This window comes from Peromyscus maniculatus, chromosome 14 (assembly GCF_049852395.1).
Source record: "Peromyscus maniculatus bairdii isolate BWxNUB_F1_BW_parent chromosome 14, HU_Pman_BW_mat_3.1, whole genome shotgun sequence".
NCBI classification, from domain to species: domain Eukaryota; kingdom Metazoa; phylum Chordata; class Mammalia; order Rodentia; family Cricetidae; genus Peromyscus; species Peromyscus maniculatus.
In genome coordinates, this window is record NC_134865.1 from 34802121 (window position 1) to 34826614 (window position 24494).

General features: G+C 40.6%; 2 long non-coding RNA genes across 2 annotated transcripts in view; one reads left to right on the forward strand and one right to left on the reverse strand.

Annotated features, from left to right (window-relative positions):
* The window catches only part of LOC143268437 (uncharacterized), a 626027-nt gene that overhangs the window by 283331 nt on the left and 318202 nt on the right, over window positions 1–24494 (forward strand). The gene's annotated exons all lie outside the window — the stretch shown is intronic.
* LOC143268436 (uncharacterized) lies at window positions 1911–7329 on the reverse strand. The gene is made up of 3 exons (XR_013044326.1): window positions 7220–7329; window positions 7089–7139; window positions 1911–6306 (listed from the first exon to the last, which is right to left on the reverse strand). It is a non-coding gene; the product is annotated as an uncharacterized LOC143268436 (long non-coding RNA).

Below are 24494 nucleotides of genomic sequence, written 5' to 3' on the forward strand. Positions count from 1 at the left end.
CAAGCCCCTCCCCACTGCACCAAGGCTGCACAGGGGGTCACACCACAGACACCAGGCTCCCAAAAGCCTGAGGCAGGTCTTTGAAGAGGGAATCTTACTTGTGAAAGTGCTTCTGTAAGGTAGGCCTGTAGGCAAGTCCGTGGTGCATTTTCTTGATTGGTGATTGAAGCAGGTGGGCTGAACCCATCATGGGTGGAGCAACCCCTGGGCAGATGTTCCCAGGTGCCATAAGAAAACAAACTGAACAAGCCACGAGAAGCAAGCCAGTAAGCAGCATTCCTCTATGGCCCCTTTGTCACCTCCTGCTTCCAGGTTTCTACCCTGTTTGGGTTCCTGCCCTGACTGACCTCAGTGATGGACTGTGATGTGGAACTGTAAGCTGGAATAAACCCTTCCCTCCTCAAGCTGCTTCTGGTCATAGTGTTTTATCACAGCAATAAAAACTCTAACCAAGATACTCCCATTGAGAGGAAATCTGATCAGCTCAGGACCTCCAAGACCAAGTTCTTGGACAAAGTACAAGTACAAAGGAGGTTTATTTGCCCCAAAGAGACAAAGGGCATGGATAAGAGACCAAGACAGGAGACAGAGGATGAGGGAGAAGGGGAAGGAAACAAGGGAGGGGGAAGGAATATTTGTCCTGGAGGGGGGACAAAGACAAAGGACTGCCTAGAATAGAGGGAGACAGATGTGTCCCATAGGGAAATGGCTGTTTATAAAGGTAAAAGGGGAACCCCATGTTAGGATAAGGTGTTTAATTTTAACTGAGCATGTTAATTAGGTAACCAAAGGGGGCTTTTGATAGCTAGGCTTCAATACTTTGATAGCTGGACCTTGGTGGTCAGCCTCAGAAGGAGAACGTGGCCAATTAAGGGAATAGACCTTGGTGGCCAGCTTTAGGAATGTAATCTGATGTTTTTTATCAAGGCAGAGGGAATGGGGGAGAAGGACAAGGCCTGTCAGAGCCATGTTTGCCATGCTTGAGTGGCTAGAGTCCCTACACTCATTGCTATTCCACAACTCCCCTTAGCATTGCTTTAAAAACACCTTATGAACTTCATGCTCGTGTTTATCACGCAACACCCCACTCCTGGCACCAATTTTCTGTGTTAGTAATTGTTCTCATTGCTGTGACAGCCCAGACTAGAAGCCATCTGTGGAAGAAAGAGTTTAAGCTGCCTTAGAATCTGAAGGAATTCATTCTCTCACGGTAGAAAAGGCATGAGAAGGGAGTAGCAGGGCAACTGACCCCATTATGAAAGGAAAGAGACTAAACCAAGAATGCCACATGGGCTTCCCTGTTCCTGAAAATATATTTCTGAGGCGTGTTTTCCTAGAGACATGGTTGCTGCTGCAAAGGCGGTTCAAGGGGTCCAGTATCTATCCCGAGCTTCAGCAGAACCTGGCAGCACTGTCCACCTGATACTTGTTTTCCAGGCATGAACAATGCAAGATTGAGTAGGTCACTGAATCACACCCTATGGTGCCGGAGAAGTACTGAGCCCAGCAATGCGTGGTGAGGTCCGAGTCCCTTCAAGGAGGCTTTGAGAGGTCATTTCATGTAGCTAGAAGGTAAAGCCAGAGTTGTTGTGAGACCCCAAGATGTTGGAGATACTGGAACCAGGGGACATACATTGAGGATAACTTCAGACTTGGAAGAGATCTGAGTCAAGAAAATGGTTTTGTGTACTGGAAGGATAGTGCTATCTATGCTCATTTGGAGCCCAAATAATTCTGTCATTAGCCCTAAATATCTTATATTAGGATTTGGTGTTTGATCTGCTAAATTTTGTCTTGTTATTTCACATTCCTCCTTTTTCGAACGGAAATGTTTATTCTGTGTCAAACATGCCAGAAGTATATAACATGTTTTGTTATTATTATTATTATTATTATTATTATTATTATTATTATTATTATTTATCATTATTATTAAGAGGCTGATAATTAAGAAACTACATTGAGTTTCAGAAGATACTTTGGACATATGAAGATTGTTGTGACTATTTTTGACTATAGAAGTTAGGAAGAATGCAGTTTGCATCATAAGATGGTCATGTACCAAATGCAGTTTGAATGCAAAACACTCTCCATTGGGTCCTGTTTGGAAAGTTTGTGGAACTTTTGAGACTTTAGTGGAGGAAGTGAGTCACTAGGGTTAGACCTTGAGCTTTATGGGCCAGCCCCTGTTCCTCTTGACTCTAGGCTTCTGTAGTGTGGATACAATATCATCCGCTGGCCTCCTGCTCTTGGCCTTGCCTTTCCTGCCATGATAGAACATGTTCCCTCAAGCTGTGAACCAAACTCTTCCTTCCTTAATTGCTTTTGGTCAAGTATTTGCCACAGCAACAAGAAAAGTAACTAATACATGTGGTTTTTCTAGAATAGACTTGAGTTCCCAAGATGAAAAATTGGCCTCTGTGCAAAGACTAATAATTCTCAAGCTCAGTTTTAGACCATTGTATGACACTTGGTGTTTAGGGGCTGCTAGTTATATAGTAAAGTGTTCCTAGGCCAGAAAGCATGCCCACATGCTCCCTGGACCCATGAATGGATACCACAGGGGAAGAGAAAGGAGAAATGTGAATTAGAATTGGACAAGCAGCTGTCTGGATATCTAGAGGTGGACACAGAGTCCCTTAACCGTCAGTTTACAGCAATACCTTTGAGAAAGCAGTAACACTCCCTCCCTCTCACTGAAACAAAGGCATTGAAATGCTCTGTTCCTGAAAGAAGTTCACCCAGGGATCCTGCCGTGCCCCACTTCCCCCCACTTTGCACCCTGTTCATCTTTGTCCTGTAAGGTGAATTTGTTTTGACAGTGTTTCTTGGGGATGAACCCTTGGTCTGCTCCTGTTGACCTTTTGCCGCCGGTTACACAATTCTGCCCTTCCCAGTTAGATTCAAAGCCTGCAATGCTGTTGGAGGGAACAAGCTTTCAACTCTGAGGAAGAGATGGAGTTTACTTCATGCTCAAGCAGGCAGCAGACAGCCCCATCTGAAACAGGAAGGCAAATAACACTCAAACCAGAATGACGAGAACACAGTAGAAAAGTGGCAAAGGGCAAAGTCCCCGTGATTGGTAATTCTCTTTCATCCTTACCTCCTCTGAAACTGCCTTTCCTATTTTCCTGGTTTTTCATGTGAAGATATAATGCTTAAGATGGGTAAACACAGGGTCGGAAATCTATAGTTTGTCATTGTGCCTTGATTACCCATGACGGTAGGATCTTGAGTGGCAAGAGGAGACAAGCTGAGGGGCAGCTGTGGCCTCTTTCTTAATGGCACAGGGATATTCTATGTGGAATGCTGTTAAGTTTTATGTGTCTTAAATGTATGTTATCCTTCAGTATATGTTGACATTTAAAAACTCTAATAATAATTTAAAAAAGAACATATTCTAGGTCTCAGTGGAAGAGCTTAAATGGAATGCAGATTGTCTGCCTTCAAAGCCCAAATATTTAAACAGAGCATAGTGCCTTTCATTTTATAGCTTTTGGGTGCACCAGCTAATGTAAGGAATATGGGGTTGAATCCCCTAAATTCTGGCATTGTTGCTGTCTGTATCTCCTCAGTGAATCAGACTAATTCCAGATACGGTGGGGCGAGGGCACCCACCCACTGCAGAGGACACATTCGTTATACACTTAAGAAGGAAAATGCTAAGCCTGAGATACCAACAGCAGTTCTGCAGATTGAGCCAGGACTTGATTTCCAGAGTCCTTGGCTGTTGTCAATGATCTGGTAACCAAAAGTAAGTCTAGAGGTTTTTTTTTCATCTTTTGTCTGGGGCTGACATGCTGAATTGGACTAGGATTGGAAAACAGAGTAGAAAGAAGGCCAGCATTTGGTTCTGAAGTAACTGTTTCTTTGACCCATCTCAAAAAAAGAAATTGGCAGAAAACAGATAAATAAAAAAATTAGTCCATAAGACAATGCCCATCAGGAAGGCATATGACAATGTCCATCAGAAAGGCAGACTACACCAAGAAGTGTAAAACCACCAGGGCTATTCAGAGAGGATGGCCAGAACCACAGAGAGCAGAGTAAGAGTTCTCTGGCATTTGTTTTGTTTGTTGTTAGTTGCTGTTTTTCTCTCCCAGAGGCACATTTGTATTACTTTTGAGGTTCTGTGCCATTGTGTAGGGCACCTCTGGTTGGAGATGCTCTGCAGGGCATCTTCAATGAGGTGTCTTTTCTCTAAGCATTTAAGGCTATGCAAGTCACATCTTACACAGAGGAATGTGGGTCACAAAAATCATATTTGCCATTCTGTAGGCTGTCGCTTTGCCTTGTTGACCATATCCTTTGCTCTACAAAAGCTTCTCAGTTTCAAGAGGTCCCATTGATTGATTGTTTCTCTCAGTGTCTGTGCTACTGGTGTTATATTTAGGAAGTGATCTCCTATGCCAATGCGTTCAAGACTACTTCCTACTTTCTCTTCTAGCAGGTTCAGAGTAGCTGGATTTATGTTGAGGTCCTTGAGCCACTTAGACTTAAGTTTTGTGCATGGTGACAGATATGGATCTATTTGCAACCTTCTACACATTGATATCCAGTTATGCCAGCACCATTTGTTGAAGATGCTTTTTTTCCATTGTACACTTTTGGCTTCTTTGTCAAAAATTATATGTTTATAGGTGTGTGGGTTAATGTCAGGGTCTTCAATTCGATTCCATTGGACCACATGTCGGTTTTTATGCCAATACGAAGCTGTTTTTATTACTGTAGCTCTATAGTAGAGCTTGAAGTCAGGGATCGTGATGCCTCCAGAGGTTGTTTTATTGTACAGGATTCTTTGGGCTATTCTGGGTTTTTTGTTTTTCCATATGAAGTTGAGTATTATTCTTTTCAGGTCTGTAAAGAATTGTGTTGGTATTTTGATGGGGATTGCATTGAATCTGTAGATTGCTTTTGGTAAATTTGCAATTTTTACTATGTTGGTCCTACCTATTCATGAGCATGGGAGATCTTTCCATTTTCTGACATATTCTTCAATTTCTTTTTTCAGGGACTTAAAGTTCTTGTCATATAGGTCCTTCACTTGCTTGGTTAGTGTTACCCCAAGGTAACACTATTGTGGCTATTGTAAAGGGTGATGTATCTCTGATTTCCTTCTCAGCTCCTTTGTCCATTGTATATAGGAGGGCTACTGATTCCTTTGAGTTTATCTTGTTTCCTGTTATGTTGCTAAAGGTGTTTATAAGCTTTATCAGTTCCTTGGTGGAATCTTTGGGGTCACTCAAGAATGCAATGGTCGAGAGACAGCCAGAACTGACCTACTCTGGTAATGGGATGGCCAAACACCCTAATAGTCATGCCAGAAACCCCATCCAACGACTGAGGAATCTGGATGCAGAGATCCATGGCTAGGCCCTGGGTGGAGCTCTGGGAGTCTAATTAGCAAGAAAGAGGAGGGTTTATATGAGCAAGAATTGTTGAAACCAAGGTTGGATAAAGCACAAGGACAAATAGCCAAACGAATGGAAATACATGAACTATGAACCAAAGGCTGAGGGGCCCCCAACTGGATCAGGCCCTCTGAATAGGTGAGACAATTGATTGGCTTGATCTGTTTGGGAGGCATCTAGGCAGTGGGACTGGGTCCTGTGCTCATTGCATGAGTTGGCTGTTTGGAACCTGGGGCTTATGCAGGGACACTTGGCTCAGTCTGGTAGGAGGGGACTGGACCTGCCTAGACTGAGTCTACCAGGTTGATCTCAGTCCTAGGGCGGAGGCTTTGCCCTGGAGGAGGTCGGAATGGGGGATGGGCTGGGGGGAAGGGGAGGGGGGCAGGAGGGGGGAGAACAAGGGAATCCGTGGCTGATATGCAGAACTGAATGGTATTGTAAAATAAAATAAAAGGAAAAAACATCAAAGGCCCAGTAAAATGTTTATAAAAGTCTCTTGTGTGCTACCACCAAGTGTCTCATAAAGCCTTTCATAGAGTATCTGACACACCTCAGACAAATATAGAAAAGTATGGAAATTCCACTAGCCCCTTTTCCATAGATATTGTCCAAGTTTCATAGACAAATAGTCTCCCGGCTTAGCTGTTGAAATATTTATTTGATGTCAGTTGGACTTTGGGAGGTTTTATCTCAGCCCGGTCATGGTTTTCCTTCCCTTTTGCAGAAGTTGCATTAACCTTTAGGTCAGAGAAGACCACTGTCCCAGTGCTGCTCAGAGTCACTTCCTCATACCTCCATCAGTGGCCTGAAATACTCTCTGTAGCTGCACAGAACTTTGCTCTAGTCCCATTGCTTTAGTCCCAGACCGAGTTCTCATGGTGTCGCCTTTCTCTGCCTAAAAAGACAGACTTCATCTCTCAGCAGGTGACAGTCCAGAATGAGTGTGCGTGCGTGCGTGCGTGTGTGCGTGCGCACGCCGGTAGGATTTGCTGAAGGAGGCGGAGGCAGGAGGACCACGAGTTCGAGGCCAGCCTGGGCTACACATTTTTTTCTCCTCCTCACTGCCCCGCTTCACTTTTCCAACTCGCCCGCCTGTGCACCCGGCCACAGTCGGACCCTGCCCGAGACTCTCTTCTCTCCTCTTCCTCTTCTCCACGCACGTGTCTCTCCCACAGGCCTGCGCACTCTGTCTCTTTAACTCTAATAAACTCTTATAAGCGGATTCTGTCGTGTTTCGTGACGTTTCCTTGCAGGGTAAGAACACAACGCAGCTAAATAACACACACACACACACACACACACACACACACACACACACACACACACCACTTTGCTAAATGCAACTTTCAAATCAATGTTGACAAATGTAAGTAAAGCTCAAAGTGGAAATTATCATTGCTTATCACATGCCATCAGAACAGGCAAGAATGAAGAGATTGAGCAAATATTGTCAACCTGAAACTTTCTTTTTTCTGATGACATGAAAGGACTCTTAAAAGATTATGAATGTGGTAATGAGATGATAATGATGTGCCCCTTATAGAGTGCTGTAAGGAGGAGAGAATTTGTCTGTGAAGCACTCAATGAGCATTATATGTGCAAGATAAGGCTTTAGCTTGTATTATCTACTTGTATAACCTTTTATTCATTACAAATACCCAGATGGTAGATACTCACCCCCATTTCATAGATGTGGAAACTCAGTTTAGAGAAGTTCAAAGTTCTTGCCTGCAGGAAGAAGCAGCTGATTATAGGTCTAGATTTGAACCCTGGCATTCTAATTCTTTCAAGTACGGCTTAGAACTGACCTTAGTGCAGATTTCTGAGCTGGGTCTTCACTGGTAGAATGTGACCATGTGAGGCCAGTAAGGGATGTCCCGGGCTTCAGGACACAATGATCTTTGTACTGCAACATGACATGCTGTTGTGCTTGCTGACAATTCAATAAAGATCAAGTTCCAACTTTGGAAATGGAACAGGGGCCTGGTCTTCGTCTCTCACTCATACATATTTGTTTTCTTGCTATTCTTTGATGCTTGTTTCAGCATTTTGTTTCCTTAATGGTTTATGTTTGATTTCACGTATTTTTACTGCTTATTCATCTGTGAAAGTCTATAAGGTGAGGACATGGTCTATATTTGTGTTTCCTTTCTGTTTTATTTCCAACATGAGTAACATTCAAAACACTAATTTACCCAGTAATCCCAGACACTAATCTATCAAGTAGACACTGTGCACAGCTAATGGGAGGTCCATGCCACAGCTACGCACAGTCACCTATCCTGCTGGCAGATTACTGGTGGGCACTCACATTTTATGAATGAATATAGAATATTTGAGAATTTTGCCCTTGTTTCAGTCTCTATCTTGAGTCCATTTGTACTCTTTCCTTCCCTCACTTCTGAACAACATATTTCAAGCTATAGCTTATATATCTTACAAATCTTTAAACTCCTTCATTGATAAGGATGGGATGACCACTTCAACGAGCCCTAGAATCAGAGCTGGCTGAAAGAATTCTCTGTGCTGAGATTCTTTTATATATTGACTTTTCTGGCTGCCATGGTGCCTAAAATAGCAATTGAGGAATGCATTTATTGAAATTAAAAGATGGCTTTTAACAAATTAACCATTGTATCACAAATTATTCTGCATTTGGTAAATATTGAAGAATGTAATAATTATTAGAACCTTAATTAGTGTTAATAATTTTCTCTGCAGCTGATACTTTGAAAATGTAAATAAAACACACACTCAAACATTCATTTAGAAGTCAATCTAATCACTCTATATTTCTTGGAGTACAGAGGAGAATCAATAGTCATGTCTGTTCTAGATTCTCTATGCCTGCCTGATTGCACATGAAGCACAAACACTTAAGTGTTTTCCTAAAGAGACACCCCCACTCCCCCGGTTTGGTTTGTAATTAAGTCTGCATTGTACAACAGGTAGATTCCTGAAGATTCGGGAGATTTTGAGGGAGCCTGTCTCTATGGAAGATACATCTCAGTAGACCAAAGGGAAAAATCCATGCATTGAGTGCTTAGATGAAAAGGTGGGTGCAACTGAAATATCATTTCTGTTGCTGTGCTGTAATACCCCAACATAATGCTGCTTTGAGAAGAAAAGGTGTATTTGGCTTTCAATTTCAGGTTATAGAGTCTATCAACACAGTCAAGGCAGGAACTCCAGGAAGCTACTTGTATCACAGTCAGGAGTATTGAGCCAGGAATGAACACACGAATATTTGCTCAGCATACTTTTTTCAACACTCACATAGTTCATGGCTCAGCCTATGAATTGTTAGTGCTCACATCCAGGGTGGTTCTTCTTACCTCACTTAACTCAGTTATGAAAATCTACCAAAGCATGTCCACAGGCCAAGGTTCACTAGACAATCCCTCACTGAGACTGTTTCCTAGTGATTCTAGATTAGGTCAAGTTGACAAGACTGACCATCACAGGAGAAAAGTTCTTAAATCTACACAGCAGGACACAAATGTATGAAAAATTCAACTTCAGGCTGGAGGAAACAATTTTCTTAGACACAATGTATTCTTTTGAAGGGTGACAGATCCTTTAGTCTGTGGGGGAAAAAGATTTTAGCATGAAAGGTTGAAGTCAAAAGTGTCTTTAGTCAACATTTTAACAAACAGAACAGTAATAATAACAATTATAATAACAACAACAATAGTAACTAACATTGTAATCACATAGAATTTCAATGGAGATTGTGTTTTACAATAAAGAAGACATTAAGCCTGAATCACCCAGTTTTTAAGAATTATTTATCCTTTTCTTCCTAAGGTCTTAGAAATAATATTTTAAATACTAAACCAATGTAGATGTAACCATCTTGTTAAATATGAAACACAGAGTCAATGCAGAGACAAAAGCCCAAGAGGTCAGAGCAAAGCTAAGAGCTAAAAACCTTACCCTTCACTGCCACTTCTGTCCTCCTCAGCAAGAGAGCTACTTCCTATGTGTTTGTCCTTTTTATTGACTTTCTATTCTGCCTTCTCATTAGTTGTAAACCCAACCACATGACCTCTTCGTCATTGTCCATCTATACAGACCTCCAGGTCTTCTATGGTTGGTATTGAGATTAAAGGCATGTGTCTCCATGCGGGCTGTATCCTTGAACACACAGAGATCTGCCTAGCTCTGCCTCCCAAGTACTGGGATCAAAGGTGTGCACTACCACTGCCCAGCTTCTGCTATGACTTGCTATTAGCTCTGACCTCCAGGCAACTTTATTTATTAACATACAAATAAAATCACATTTCAGTACAAATAAAGTATCACCATAAACCAATACTTGTTTTAATGTTAAAATTTTCTCATAGAATCAACCAGTCTTATCTGGTATCATGACCTCAGCTTATCATGCTGAATTTCCAACACCCACTTTCTTAGTATGTTGAGAAAGGAGGATGAATGGAAAGGATACGCACACAGCAAGATGTTTGTGGTTCCTTCGGGAACTAGTGTTCTAAGGCTTGTAGTAGAATATTATTTTAAGATGTGTTACATTTGTTCGTGCTGTGGAACATTTGTTTAATGATGCAAAGACGTGTTGCATTATTTTATGCTGCATTTGTTTAACTCTGTGAAGCTGTGTTACTGTGCCTATCTAAAACACCTGATAATCTAATAAAGCGCTGAATGGCCAATAGCAAGGCAAGAGAAAGGATAGGCAGAATTGGGAGGCAGAGAGAATAAATAGGAGGAGAAATTTGGGAGGAAGAGAAGAAGGAGCAAGAAAATAAGGAGAGGAGGATGCTAGGTGCCAGCCACACAGCCACACAGCCAGCCAGAGAGTAAGAGTGAAAGTAAGATATACAGAAGAAAAGGAAAAAGCCCAGAGGCAAAAGGTAGATGGGATAATTTAAAGTTAAGGAAAGCTGGCAAGAAACAAGCTAAGCTAAGGTGGGCATTTATAAGTAAAAATAAGCCTCTGTGTGTGATTTATTTAGGAGCTGGGTGGTGGCCCCCAAAAGACCAAAAGAGCAAGAACAAACAACATAGACTGATGCAGAAGTTGCAGGTACTGAATTAGGAAACAACTTAAAAAAATCATTTTGCTGGCCTTGAATGCACTCATATCAAGTCTATAAATGCTGTCATAACTCTCTCCAGAACTCACAGCTACTCTTGTCAGTGCTGATTTGTGACTATGAGGTTAATACAACAACCATTTTTTTCAAACAATTATGTAACACATGGTTTAGTTGATATGAATCAGAGCTGATAGAAGTAGTTTTTCAATCCCCACCTCCCGTGTGTGTGTGTGTGTGTGTGTGTGTGTGTGTGTGTGTGTGTGTGTAAGCAGGAAAAGACCTAACAACCTTTATGGAGGTACCCTAGCAATTCCATTTTTGCTGAATATGTTTTTATGGCATTCTGCATGTAAGTGGAAGATTATTAGAGTGCATTCACTTAAACGTGTGAGTTATTACAGGAGAAAATCCAGTGCATGTATACTTCTGTCACATAGGGGTGTGTGTGTGTGTGTGTGTGTGTGTGTGTGTGTGTGTGTGTGTGTTCATCTTGTAAACTGGAAGATGTTGCTCTCATTGGTTGATGAACAAAGCTGCTTTGGTCTATAGCAAGGCAGCTTAGAGCCAGGCAGGAAATCCAAGCAGAGATACAGGGAGAAGAAAGGTGGAAAGAGGAAATACTGCAAGCCATTTGAGGAACAAGATGTAATAGAACACAGGTAAAGCCATGAGACATGTGGCGTTATACAGATTAATAAAAATAGGCTAATTTAAGATGTAAGTGTTATCTAGCAATAAGCCTGAGCCATAGACCAAACAGTTTGTAATCAATATTAAGCCTTTGACTGGTTATTTGGAACAGATGGGCGGGAGAGAATTGTGAGTCTCCATTTGGCACCCACTGTAGGGCACTGATCAACATAGACCTGAGAAAGCTTAAAAAAGATTCTGAACACACAGATAGAGATCCTCACTGAACATTCCAGTCTTGTAGTCTCATGCCAGCAGCAGTGCAGAGAAGCATCTCCTGACAGCTGCTTGGGAGATGGAGCTGGCTGCCAGGCGCCATGAGCTGAGAGGTGTGGCAGGCTCCCACAGTCTCTCCCACAGGTCCCAGTACCAAGAGAATTCTCCTAGCCACTGCTTAAACTATCAGCACAAGCTCTGCCCACGCTCTACATGGGGGATTTAGGTTTTTGCTTAGACAGATAAAAAGGCATCCGGGAGTCCAATTGACGAGAGAGAGGAGGGATTCTATGAGCAAGAGATATGGAGACCATGACTGGAAAAAGTACAGAGACAACTAGCCAAACTAGTGGAAACATAGCTGAGGAGCCCCCATAGTTCTGGACTAGGACCTCTGGATTAGCGAGACAGTTGTTTAGCTTGAACTGTTTAGGGGCCCCCGGGCAGTGGGACAGGAAGCTGTCCCTAGTGCATGAACTGCCTTTTTGGAACCTAGTGCCTATGGTGAGATACTTTGTGCAGCCTTGGTGCAGGGAGGAGGAGCTTGAACCTACCTCAACTGAATGTCCAGGCTCTACTGACTCCCCATGGGAGACCTTGCCTTGGAGGAGGTGGGAATGGGGGGTGGGTTGGGGGGAAGGCTGAGGGTGGGAGGAGGGAGGACAGGGGAGTCTGTGGTTGATATGTAAAATGAATAGAAAATCTCTTAATAAAAAAAGGAGAAAAAAAGCAGATTCAGATGGAAAAAAACCTCTAAATGAGTCACAGTATGTTTAAAAAATATTCATAGTCTTGAAAGACAAAACAGAAATTATAGACAGTCATAAAAAGAAATATATAGTTTTAAAATGATAAAATAAAATCCTTAAAAAGGAAATAAAATAATATAAAAAAGCCAAGTAATGATGGAAAATACAGAGAATTTGGATTATGTATATTACTATGTTTTCTTTGAATTTTTTGACTGTTAATGAACTACCTACAGAAAGACATTTGATTGTGGGGGCTGCTAAGCTAAGCCAACATATAAATTTTAAAGGTATTTGAAATTTGAAATTTGGGTCTAAGGATATGTCACTTTGGAAAAGAGGTTCTGCTTTTGTTTCCACAGAACATGAGAAGCTGTGGATTCATTCTAGGTTAATATGGTTCCATCAAGGAAGACCCCCTGAGAGGTCTCCAACAGGAGTGATGGCCCAGATGATTCAACATCTAGAAATTTCAAGGCAGCTGGCTGAAATGGTCCAGCCTCACAGACTACTACAGCCAAAATTTAACATAATTCTAAATTTTCTCAGGATACCTATAAGATTACCAGCACCACCAATCAGCAGGGAGTCGTATAGAAAACTACGCCCAAATTCCCAAAATACTGTTTATGAATGTTTGTTTTCATTTAAAGGGGGTTGTTTATAAATGGTTAATGGTCATAGTCAATCTCTTTCTAAAGAAAAAAGAGGGATATGATATAGAAATAATTTAAAAAGAGGTAGATTATTGAATCTACTTTAATTCAAAACATAACTGCTAATTTTAAAACACTCTACATTGGTATGGATTTTGGTTTATTGATACAAATTTAAGGTCAATTTTGTTATGCTATATGTATATTTCTGTTCTTGTTTATACAACTCCTTTAAAATGTAATGTATAGTTAAAATACAAACTAATAATCATCTGTAATAGTCAAACTTATAGTCATGTTAGTTAGGTTTTCTAGATATGTAGAGATATATTTCAGATTGATAGGTAATCTTTAAACACTTCAAAGACCTACAGAATATGGTATTTAAAATGTTTTAAGAACTTTGACTTTTCTGGACAGTGAGACATGTCTGCTCCAGCAGCACTAATTACTTCAAAGAAGATAATAGGTGTAGCATGAAACTTAAAGAGTCTTATTAATAAAATCAAACCCAGAGCCAGGTATTGGGTTAAATGCTGGAAGATCAGAGAAGCAGAACAAGCCACAGCCACCTCACCTTGCCAATTCCTCAGTTGATCCTGTTTCCTCAGACTGAAAGCCTCTGAGTCCTCATCCAGAATGAATCTCAACTGAACTGTTGCTCAAAAGCCTAAAAGTTAAACCAACTCTAGTTCCTGGTCCTCACACATTAAATACCTTTCTGCTTTCTGCCATCACTTCCTGGGATTAAAGGCTCACTTTCTGGGATTAAAGGTGTGAGTCACCATGCCTGGCTCTTTCCAATGTGGCCTTGAACTCACAGAGATCCAGAAGGATTTCTGCCTCTGGAATGCTAGGATTAAAGGCATGAGTGTCACCATTTTTCTGGCCTCTGTATCTAGTGGCTATTCTGTTCTCTGACCCCAGATAAGTTTATTAGGGTGCACAATATTTTGGGGAACACAATATCACCACAAATAGGCATCAAAGAAACTTGTTGTGGAGTTTGATTTCAGTATGACAAGGGATAGCCATTTGGGCAAGAAACTACTCTTGCCTGGACTGACTGCTTGACATTATGTTGTATAAACTGGACATGCAGGACTCATAGGAAGATGACCCATGAACTTTGCCAAAACAAGGCAAGATGGTCCTTCAGGTTCCTGCTTCACAGAAGAAACTGCCAGACATTCTGCAGGACACAGATGAAAGTGACTGATGAACTTTGCCAAAATAGGTGGGACAGTTCTTCAAATTTCCTGCTTCACTGAAAAGTCTGCCAGACACTCTATGCCTATAGGCTGAAGATGGCTGCCCCAATGTTACAATAGAACTTTGGGTGACTATCCAGGCAGCCAGATGTCTCTTGTCATTTTTAGAGTTTTGGAAGTTGCTTGCAATGTGCTTCCTGTTTACTCAAATAATATTATATCCTTCTGGGTTCTTTGATGTAGTTGAAGAATAGATAGTTATAGTTTTACTTAGTTATGATGAAAGATAAATTAGATGTAAAACTTTAGACTTACAAAGATAGAATAGATGATGGAGTGCTTTCTTTAATTCTACCAAATACAAATGGACTAGATATTGTGACTGTAATTCTTGCTCAATAATTGTTTTGTTATATATAATTTTTACTATTTTAAAGTTAAAACCTTCCTTTTTATTTAGACAGAAAAGAGGAAATACTGTGAGATAGTCTTTCTGTACACTGTGAATATGTGTTGCTCTCATTAGTTGATGAAAAAAGTTGCTTTGGCCTATAACAAGGCAGCTTAGAGCCAGGCAGGAAATTCAAGCAGAGATACAAGGAGAAGAAAGGTAGAGAGAGGAGCCGCTTCAAGTCACTGGAGGAACAAGATATAATAGAACACAGGTAAAGCCACGAGATGTGGTGATACATGGATTAATAGAAATGGGCTGATTTAAGATGTTAAGAGCTAGCTAGCAATAATCCTGAGTTATAGACCAAACAGTTTGTAATTAATATTAAGCCTCTAACTGGTTATTTGGGAATAGATGAGCAGGAGAGATTTGTGAGTTTACATGTGGATATCATGGATTTTGTAGGATTGAATTATTTTTAACTAACTCTGTGTGTGTGTGTGTGTGTGTGTGTGTGTGTGAGAGAGAGAGAGAGAGAGAGAGAGAGAGAGAGAGAGAGAGAGAGAAACTTTGATGTTTTACCTTTGTACTTATGTTATGTGACATGCATATACATAAATTAAAATAAAAAATAAAGAGACAATAAAAGTTTTGCTCAAGGCATGTACTAATTTACAAATAACACCTGAAAATAATGAAGGCTGGTCAGCAGAGGACCAGGACAGGAAAGTAAGCTTAGGATGAAAGAGCAGATAAGGGCTGATGTCTTCATAATGCTTCAGGGTAAAATAGTCTATCCAAACTCAAGAGAGGATGAAAGCATGGTGTGTTAGCCATTGGAGGGTGCAGCACTAAAGTAGATGGTCCTTGCTTTGCTCTAAGAACCATCCCTGACCTCTGCCACTCATCCATCCCAAGTCACACAGAGCACCTACCTTCCCTCTTGCTGTGTAGTAAACATTAAATACCACTGCACACAAAGAGCAACCAGCATGCTTGATAATTCATCAGCAGTGGATTGTGAGTTACTTCCCCTACAGGTATCAGTCTTCTTCCCCACACCATCGGCTGAAAGGTCTTTTCCTCCACTGCTCTGCTGCGGGATCACCTGTGCTGCTGGTGGTGTATCTGTGTGTGCGCCTGGGTTGAAGTGCTCAGTGTCAACCCCGCTCTCAATGTGTACTGCTTTGCAGGAAGCCCTGCTGTTTGGTGACACGAGTTGTTCAGTGTTGTTCTTCCTTGGCTGGGCCCCGTTCATGTCTCCTTGCATCTCAAAACCAGTTTGGCAGCAATCGTGACATTTTAATGTCCTTGGATTGTTAATGTATTCTCATCATCTACTGTAATAAAATGTAAACATTTCAGCATGAAGTATGAAATGCCTTTATAACCTGGCTCTGGCTTCTTGCCTGGCCACATTTCTGACTATTCTCCTCCTCTCCTGCATACATTCTGTAGTAATCCCAAATAAATTTCTGCCCCGTGTGCTTATTGTTAAAAAGGGAGCTCATGTTTTTATGCTTTTCCACATTCTTTTTTCCTCCTTCAAAAAACAAATGTCCTCCACTGCTGTCTTCCTGGAACACTCACACTCATCCTTCAGATATTTGTCCTCTAAGTTCCTGTGGAATAAGGTCAATGGTCAGCACATGGATGATCAAGGCCTATTACACTCTGTATGTATTCTCATTAAAAATAGCATATCATACTGCAGTACCACAAACCACTAATTTAATTTTGGGACAGAGCCTCTGTCTCAGTCTTGCCTCAAACTCCTGATCCTCCTGCCTCCACTTTCTGAGCACCGGGTTCAAGTATGCAGCACCATGCTCTGTTTATGTGGTGATGAGAATAGCTTTCTGAGCCTCATGTATTGTGCCTCCGAGATGTAGGTAAGGGTAGACTCTACCAACTGTGCTATATCCCTAGCTCAAACTACCAAATTCTGGCAAAGATTAATGACAGGCTTTTAGAATGCCCCCAAATATGTGGTCAGTAGGATAATTGAAACAAACTATTTGCAAGCATATGTCAAATCTAAGACATTAGCATAGATTATTAAATGATAAATAATGAGCCAATTACTATGATAAACATGGCATCGCTGAGTGAAATTATTTTATAGTTACCAGTTACTTTCTTTTTTATCTAGTCAACATATCAAATTCTTAAGGACTTATCCCAATACAGAATACCCTTCAAAATGAGAGTTCTAGTATCAATGCTACATCATAAGTAACAAGGAAACACAGATCACTGAGAAATCCAAACTACCTTCATGACTAACAAGCCATAAACAAATGAGCATTGTGTGTTTATGTGAAGTAAGTCATTAAAATATTACAAAACGCACTTCAAAGGCACTTTCTGGCTGATCTAATGTGAGTCTAGCTTAACTCAGATATCACCTTTGGAATGATCTGTCAAAGATGCTTTATTTATGTGTTGCTCAGGGAGAAAATACTTTTTCAGAATAGCTTCAGCCAAAATTGCAAAACACATTTTTCTGTCCATTGGAAAAATATTGTGGTAGGACAGAACAGTGAACCAGAAGTGGGCTTTTGAGACATGTCACAGTCTCTGCTCTGTGACATCCGGACACAAAAGTATTTTGTGTCTTTACATGCCTGTCCTCCTTCCCCTTCCCTCCTGTAGGCCATTGTCAGAACTACAGAGGATGTATAGATGGTGGTCACGGGTGTAATAATGGGACAGTGGGCAGTGAGAACCATCCAGCTCTCCTTGTTGTGTGGGAGTGGGTGGAGCTGCTGAGTAAACAACATTACAGTGAATGAAGGGATTGTCTTGTCGGGCTATGTGAGGTGATATACACAGATGATTGTAACAGTTCAGCAAGAAGTTCCAGGCTTAGGAACCAGGAGTGTTTATTGTGGGGCGGAGATGAAAGAGCTGATGGAGAGCTATTTATGAGGCAGCTGAGTATTGGGTCCTGTGACTAACTTCTACATAAAGTACAAGACAAGGGAAAGGCCCCTAGCTCAAGGATTGGGTAAAGAGAGGTCCTCTTAAAGGGAAGGTGGGTACCAAGAAGAAACATGTAGCCCTGAAATCACCAGCTGCCTCTGGGGCTGAACTAGGAGAAATAAAGAAAAAATTTCCGAAAGGATGATTGGGTTAGCATGGCTAGACCATTTTGTGATGTTGGAAAATTAAACTGTACCACGGAACCCTGACTTGCATCTGTTCTTCCCTTAAAATTCAAAAGCTCTTCACAAAAATCTGAAACTCACAGGTCCTAATGAACTTAGAGCAGAAATAATATACCAGTGACAGGATCAAATCACATCACTTTTCAGGCTGTTGGAAAGCTACTACATTTGCATCCATGTCATCTAAGTAGTAACTAATCTAAAAGTTTTTAGCTTCAAAATGGGGGCTGTGATTCTTTTATCATGCATAGACCTTTCCTCCCCCACATTGCATTTCTATTCATGTTCATATCCACATGATTGGCTCTGACACTAGAGCCAAGACACTAGTTGGAGGGAGAGCACACCACCACTTCAAACTCAAGGGAAGTTCAATAACGTTGCTCTCAAAACCCCATGACTGTGAAAGTAATTCTTACTGGAAAATATGGAACAAAACAAATACCTTTCTTTATAGTCATGAAAGACCAGAATGTGTGAAAAAGGAGTTTGGTACCCCTCCCAATCAGCTTTAGTGCCTGAGAAGAGAATCTCAGCTGAAGAAATGCCTAGATCAGAATGGTCTGTGGGGGGTGGGCTTCACTGTTCACTGAGGTTGTATAAAACGCACTTCAAAGGCAGGTGGTCCCGAACTGTGTAAGGAATCAGGTTGAGTATGAGCCCACATTCAAGCCGGCTAGTGAGCACCAAGGCTCCTGTTGTACCGTTTTGACTGTGAACTGAGTTCCTTAGTTAGAGATAACACAGTGTAGAATGGCAAGCAAGTCTTCCTTCAAATTTCTGCTTGGAGTTCCTACCTTCATTTCTCTCACTGATGAGCTATGACCCGGACTTATAAGCCAATAAAGCCCTTTCCTTCCTTAAGTTAATTCTAGTTGGGATATTTTATTGTAGCACCGGAAGGAAAGAACAATGCTGTCATGAATCTCTGCACAAATTCTTTCAAATTCCATGAAGCTGCAAATGTTTCCCAGTTGTGGTAGCATTTGAAGAAAAGATAAAGGAAAACAGTTTTTAAATCTTTAATCATAAGCATGCGTGTATGTACATGTGGATGTGTGCACATGAATGCAGATGCCTGCAGAGGCCAGAGCTGTTGGATCTCCCTGCAGCTGGAGTTACAGGTAGTTGTGAGCCACTTGACATGTGTGCTGAGAACTGAATACAAGTCCTCTACAAGAGCAGTTTAGAATGCACTTAACCATTGGACCATCTTTATGGCCACAGAAGAAGCACTTTTAATCAATGCGCATATATAAACAATAAGTTTAATTGTTTACTGCATTCTTTTCTCTCTAAGTATGCATTTAAAATATTTCCCATAGGATAAAAAATAAGCCTCTACTGATATTTTTTCTCTGTGTGTAGTATGTTTATGTGTTTGTGTGCACATGTGTATATGTGCATGTAAAGGCCAGAGTTTATGTTGAGTGTTTTCCTTTGTCATGCTCCACTATGAATTCAGAGCACACTGGCTAAACTGGCCTGTCTCTGACCCTCCTCACCCACCACCTCCTGCACTAGGATGACAGATAATGCCACTACACTTGGCTTTCACAAGGGTGATCTGAACTTAGTTCTTCTTGATTGCCTGGGAGGTACTTTGCTGATTGAGACACTTCCCTATTCCTACTCATATAATTTTTATAAGAATATAAGGTTCTACTGCTATCAGTCTTATTTTTCATACAGAAGAATGACTTTTTAGGAGTCAATCATGTTACTGAGGATTTATTGTTTTCATAGCATGATATAGAATTTGTTCACTTCACTAATATCTGCCCAGAAAACTCATTTTTCTTCCTTTGGAAATCTTCAGGAGCACGTGTTTTAGAGGACATCTGGAAACAAACAAGTAGTGAACAAAAAATCAAAATCTTCCCTTCCATTGGTAGTGTGTCTCTGTAGATGATTCACCGCATGAGAAGCTAGCATGATGGGGAATTAGAAAATCATAGGACTTCAGTTTTCTCATTCGTCAGTTACATAAACTGTTATACCACAATTCTCAAATGAACATTTGCTTCTAGGGAATTTCATTAAATGTTATTTCCATTCTTGTCTAGATGATACAGAACCTTAGAAAGTCAATATTGTGTTCAGCGAGCTTAGATTTATTAAGCATTATTTTCATTATGTCATGTTTTAATATCATTCATTGTTCCTAAAAATCTGTTGCTTGTGTAACCTTCAATATTGGCTTATTCGGTGCTTTAATCTTCCCTGAAAGCAAAACTACTGGATAATTAAACATGAAGAAATATGTTGGGGCTCTTTTAAATATCAAATTTTAAGTTTCATACATATGGGATAAGTTGAAAGTATTAGAATAATGCTTGAAGCTAATTCATTTTCAGAAAGAAATGTCCTTATGTGCATACATATTTAATCAATTCTTCCTTTTTTTCATGACATCTAACGGTAAGCATTCATGATTTACAATTCTTTGAAAATACTTCCAAAGTGTGACTACAAATGAGGAATATTTCAAAGGCAAATGCATGGGCAAATAAATAGTGATTCCTTTTTGTAATAATGGGTTAATATAAGAAGAGAAGATCCCTAGAATCACTCTCATAGAATGGTGATGATGATGATGCATGTGTGCGTGCACGCAAGAGAGAGAGTACACACACACACACACACACACACACACACACACACACGCCCTTAGCTTTGCTTACTCAGTCTGCAAAATAGCCAGATCACAAACTCCCCATTCTTTTTTTTTACAAGTTTAAAACATTAATTTGTTTCATTGCAAACGTTTACCTACATAAATATGAACACCTTACAGTTAATATATGTATACAAAGGCATATGCATTCACCTACATAGATATATTTTTGTTGTATATATAGAAGAAATATACTGATATTTTAATTGTTAATTCTAGATTGTAAGCACTTAGAGGCAGAGACAGAAGGAAGAGTTACTTTTAACACACACACACACACATGTTATTTTTGAAATGCTTGCCACATGCAAATCTTCCCTTTATAGTGCAAAACTGTCTGGGATAGTTTAAAAATGTTTATGTGGAAAATAAACTCTGCAAAATAGTGTATGTGCTATTACATAGCTATAAAATTTATAGAATAAAATATATAAATATAGTTCTAAAATCTACTTGAAATTTAACTGGATAAATAAAATGATAGACAATTATGGAATGTAAATCTGGGTCTTTAGAGGACTTTTTAAAAGCTTCTTTTAAATTGCTTAAGCAGTTCTTTTCCAAATTTTAGTTCCAAAATTAATTCGTTTTGCTCACTTTTTTTTAAACCAATAGTGTATTTATAAGAAAGCCTTTCAAAATTTAACAAATTCTGGGCTTTCAGTACCTTAATGAGAATTCTAAACAGCCTTTCATATTAGAAATAGATGATGTCCTATCTTTCTATTAAAAGTACCTTTTAAAATACTGTAATATTGCCTATAATTTTCTAATTAGTGAGAAAGAGGAGGATTTATATGAGTGAGAATTGTTGAAACCAAGGTTGGATAAAGCACAGGGACAAATAGCCAAACAATGGAAACACACGAACTATGAACCAAAGGCTGAGGAGCCCCCAACTAGATCAGGCCCTCTGAATAGCTACCCACACCCTCATGATGGTATTAAGAAGAAGTATAAAGCCTACAAAAGTTAGCCTAAAGACAACAAAAAGCAGAGAGAACACAATCAGAAAAGCCCTCTTTTAACAACTCAATATGGTGAACATCTTATTTAGCACCATGAACTAGAGCGTGTCGGAGCGGAAGAGATGACTCAGTGGTGATAGGAACATACTGATGTTTTTGAGGACCAGAGTTCAGTTCCTAGCACCCACCTGGTGACTCACAACTTCCTGTAACTTCACACACACACACACACACACACACACACACACACACACACACACACCACATACCACACACACACACACAGAGACAGAGGCAGAGAGATACATGCACACATACACATCAAAGGGAAATCTTTTAAAAAGAGTTGTTGATGAGTTTAGACAGGAAAGTAAATCTAAAGATGCACTGAGAGGCTGCAGAACAATTGGAGTGATTTGAAACTCCCGCTCTTTATGATAAGGGTCTTTCAGAGCACGACCTCTGAATTCTACTAGGTTTAAATTTTTGCTCCATCATTTATCAGATTTACAAATTTATGCAAGTCATTTCCTAAATGTCAGTTCCCTCTTATAGGCAGTCAACAGTCTAGTGGCTCCTTCTCAGATTGACAGAACAGTGAGTGAAATGCTTCATTTCACATGTTTATTTAGTGCGGTGCTTCTGGCGTGGTAATCAATCACAGCTATTATAATTTCAATCATTATTACTATTGATACTCTTTGACTACCTTTGAAATAGTTTTAAAAAGAAAAATTGAACCCTTTTATGATGAGCATGTCCTCTGATTAAAAGCTTCATGGAATTCACAGTGAAGAGACTGGAGCATCCGTTAGCATGCACCTCTTGGCTCCTCTGAGCTGCTCTGAGCTCCCCTGGCCTGTTCATTGTGCAAGCATATACCACAGTCCTATCAGACTGAAAATTCACATCAAGACCAAGTGTGACACTGTTGGTACAAATATCTCAACTAAACCTAATGACATTGAGAGAATATCTAAAAGTGTCAGATTTATCATCATTAAATCTATTTTCTGAGCACTGGAGCCTTGAAACTATTTTCTTCAGCAAATCCTCTTCTAACACAGGAATGCCAGAGGCAAAATAAGGATGATAATCACTATCTAGTTAAAAGAAAATGGAGGGCATTGCTATGACGGAAACAACTGGACACTCACATAGACTTGACCTGCTCAATTTACACATTTCTCTCTGCCTGCACATTCGCCACTTCTCATCCCTGCTGGCTCGCGGCTCGCAGTCGCAGTGTTGAGCAAAGCTTATCTGCAGGAAGGAAGCTGGGCCTACAAAGGCTGTGAAAGGACGCGTTGGAGACCAGCAGCCGTCAGTGACACGGAGAAGCTCGGGTCCAAGGCGCAGATGCAGGCTGTGCTGGGTAACATGAGGGCGGAAGGTGGGGTACCCCTTCTTGGGACATGATCAACAGTGTCGGTTTGGGAAGAGCTAGTCATTCAGCTGCAGGCTCTCTAGGTAGGAAGGCCTGCTCAGCTCTGCAGGGTAGATGTGCACGAGGCCAGCTCAGCTCAGCAGGCTCTCCTCTCTTCCTCTTCCAGCCTTACTCCTTCCTGTTGTTTATAACAACATGTCTGCTTGCCTGGACATGGACTTGGACAAAGAAGGTTGCCTTAATCCAAAACTGATTTTTAAAAAATATTTACTTTATTATTTTTTGAGAATTTCATACATAAATGCTGTAATTTACATCATTCCTACCCCTTTTCACCATTACACTTCCTGTGTATCACCCCTACTCCCTCTAACTATATGCTGTCTTCTTTATTGTTACAAATACACACACACACACACACACACACACACACACACGCACACACACACACACACACACATATATATGTTTACACAGGTGCAGCCTACTGAGTCTATTTAGTGTTGCTCATATGTATATGTGTTAGGGACCACCACTTGGAGCTGTATAACCTATTAATGGACTCATCACTAGAGAAGAATGATTCTGCTTCTCTCAGCAGCCATGAATTGCCCACAGCATTTCATCTAGGGTTGAGTGGGGCCTTGTTAGATTTATTCTATCCATGTTGGGGCAGCCACCACTATTGCCATTATCCATCGAGATCTTGCTTAGGTGAGCATGGGGTTAACATCCATGGGTGTTGCCCCCTGTCGTAGCCAGAAGACAGTATCATATCCTGTAGCAGACATCCTCTTCGCCTATGTACCCTGAGCCTTGGACACAGGGGTTGTGTTGTAGATGTATCAAGTGGAGATGAGCACCCTGCAGGCAGCTGTTCACAAAGACCCTTGAGCCACTTGCTGCATGAACACATGAGAAGGACTAACCCCAGAAATCTCCTTTTTACAGACGGGTTGCGGCAGTGGCAAGGCACCTGCCATGGCATGAGTGTGGAGGCCAGAGTGGAACTTGCAGGAGTTGAGTCCCCCTTTCACTGCATGGCCCTTAGAGACTGAACTCTAGGCTTGGCAGCAGGCACCTCGCCCACTGAGACCCTCCTAGGAGTTCTTTATCTCCAGCAAGTACAATGTGCAAAAATAGAAACCATCAGTTTATCATTGTATTTTCATTTGATTCAGTTGCTTTAAGGACCCTTGGAAAACTTAAGCATTGTTCTTTTATGGGGTACAGTCCAGTAAACTACTCAAGGAAACTTGTGAAACTCCTAACATTCCTGGAATGTTTGCGTCATGTGTCCTTCTACAGCCATCCAAGAGGAAACTCACCCGAGAGAAATACATTTTGTGGATGCACACATATGTGCATGTCCATTCGAGACCTTCAGGTTAAACCCTCGCTTTGAAAAAGACTTCTGATACATGGCTTAATACAATTACTTATTCTGAGGATTTCAAAGAGAGATATTTTTGTAAAATGAAGTGACAAATTTTACTGCATTTGTTATTTTACCATGTTCAATAAAAATAAGCTAAAGTCAGATCACAAATGATCACATTAATTATTTCTTTTAACGCTCTCGTGAAGAATTTTCAAGGGCTGCAGGCAACTCTTCACACATGTAATTGTTTCTATCTTCTTTTAGAAGAAAATATGTATTTTCCCTGGCTGCCAAAATAAACATTTCACTCCTAGAAGAATTAATTTCTTGGTTTCATTTTTATATCCAGCCCCCACCCCCAACCAATTTCCATTTGCTTTGCTCAAAATCAGCATCGAATCTAGTTGTAAGGCTCCTGGTTACCCTACGGCAGTCTAAAGTGTTTCTATGTCATCATGGAAGTGACTGAGATCTCTGCATTTATCTCTTCTATATTAAGCCAAATTTCTTATGAACTAGGATTT